This window comes from Diabrotica undecimpunctata, chromosome 7 (assembly GCF_040954645.1).
Source record: "Diabrotica undecimpunctata isolate CICGRU chromosome 7, icDiaUnde3, whole genome shotgun sequence".
Taxonomy (NCBI): Eukaryota; Metazoa; Arthropoda; class Insecta; order Coleoptera; family Chrysomelidae; genus Diabrotica; species Diabrotica undecimpunctata.
Window position 1 is genome coordinate 38,848,356 of NC_092809.1, and position 2,603 is coordinate 38,850,958.

Consider the following 2,603-nt stretch of genomic DNA (forward strand, 5'->3'; position numbering starts at 1 on the left):
TAACGCTCATCCCGTTTCCCGCCAGTGTCTATTACTATAGATGGACGCCCGATTCAAACAACTGAGGAACTCAGAACTCACGACACAAAATACACGATAAGCCACATTCCAACCAAAGTCTGCAGCCACACTCCACTAATCCTAATTATTCCGGACATATTATATGACGAAAACGATTTCTTCGCAGTCTACGTAATCAAATCGAAAAAAAAAAATAGCCTACCTGTACACAACAACCCAATAATGCCAAATCTCTGCAGAAAAAACTTAAAGTTCTAACCGGAGCCAAATACCTTACCATCACAAACAGATCCAACCAAAAAACACCCACCACACCCTCCGTCCAGTCGCAGAAAACATCACATAGACATATTAAAGCTAAATAAGCTTTGTACCTAAACACACGTATTCTTTCAAAATTCTGCAATTAACGCAGATTCAACCGAATATTTAAAACTCAAAATCTACCCGGCTTAAAATTCGAGTCCCTTACAGTCAACTCTTTCGACAAATCCGCCACACTTACAACCAAATTCAAATCAACACATCACCCCTACAAAAACATCTTATATTCCATATCTAAGATGCTAACATTACAGTTACACACAACACACAACATGAACCTGCGTCAGAAACAAAGCCTACTGAACCTTCACCCCTAACCTTAAAACCAATATGCTTAAAACGAAACACATCACATACGACACAATATACAGAACAATCAACTCAAACAATCGATACGAACCATCCCCTACAGCCGTCACACACACACACACACACACACACACACACACACACACACACACACACACACACACACACACACACACACACACACACACACACACACACACACACGCATACACGCACACACACGCACACACACACCCGCACACACACACCCGCACACGCACACGCACAGGCACACGCACACGCACACACACACACACACACACACACACACACACACACACACACACACACACACACACTTGCATCGCTAGTAAATACAACAAACACGACAAGCGTCGAAGTGAAAAGAAGCGAAGCAATAGCAAACAGAACTCTCCATGATCTTCAAAAATATTTGAGAAATAAAAACCTAAAACAGTAAAGCTTAACATTTACAAGACCGGCAGAGGTACAAGACGTTAACAATACCGGTTTTGATATATGGACTACTTGGTATCTTTGAGAGAAAAATTCTTCTAAAGATTTTTGGAGCCGTAAATGAGAATGAAGTACGGCTCACGGGAAACCTGCGCACTTTGGGCTAGTCAATCAGGCCTGCGACATGGTTTTGAGCTCTCAACTATAGACAATTTTATGAGTTTCTTGATTCATTGCAGTCTGAATATTCTGATGTTCTTTATCAAACTAAGGTAAGATGGCTAAATGCAGGTCGGGGTTTTGATCGCTTTGGGATCTTAAAGACAAAATAATCTCTTTCATGGAAGAAAAAGGAATGGATGAGTGTGAACCATTTGAAAGATATTTTATCGCTTTCGAACTTTGCATTTTTTTCAGATTTTCTTAGTCACATCAATAAATAGAACCTTAGACTACAGCGAAGAAATTATTTAATTCATACTACTTAGGGTTATATCAGAGGTTTCAAAATGCAACTGAATCTATTTTGAAACAACTAGGCAAGAAAAACCTTACTCATTTTCCAAAGCTAAAAACTAATACAGTTAGGGCAGACAATCTTAAGAGCTATGAGAAAAGCGTGAAATGTTTTCATGACGAGTTTGAGCGAAGATTCCAAAACTTCAAAGTTATCGAACAGGACCTGGACATTTTCAGCATGCCGTTTAATGTAGACTAGTGTTGTAGTCACTGTAGTGTTTAATGTAGTCAGTAAAATCAGAATCGCATTGAATCAGAATTTATTGAGTTGCGATGTAACACTGAATACAAGCTCGATTTCTGGATGTTTCTAAAACTGAGTTCTACAAGACCCTGTCAAAATCAAGTTTCTCAAACCTGAAATCTAATAGTTAGAAGATAATTGCAATGTTTGCATCTTCTTTTATCTGTGAACAGGTGTTTTCTACTATAAAGCTTCACAAAAACAGCATTAGACACCGATTAACTGACCATAAGACATAGTTTTACTACTACGAATCAGCTCATCCCAGTTTCTGCTAGATTATGAAACACTTTTAGAAACTCAGTCTCAGTTTGATATGTCATATGTCACATACACCTTCATACTCTGTTAAAGAATAATCTATTTATGTAACTTTTTTAATATTTTTTACCATTTATGCACATAAAATACGTGTGATGTAAAATTAAAAGTTTATCACTAATAACAACTTCTTTTATTAAAATTCGTAAACTAATTTTCGAAACCAAATTCAGAACTTTGCTTTAATCTGTGCCTTCTAAGAATTGCAAGGCAAAACAGACGTTGATAAAGATGTTATTAGAGACATGGGGAATCTAAAAATTGCATTCCACAACATATCTCCTCAACTAAGCAAAATTCTTAGCGAATTGGTTTCTAGTACTCGTACAGAGTATATCGGAATAAAAAGGAAAACTCAAGATTTGATTTCATGTACAGGGCGCCTGTGCATCCGCTTATACGTATTTCG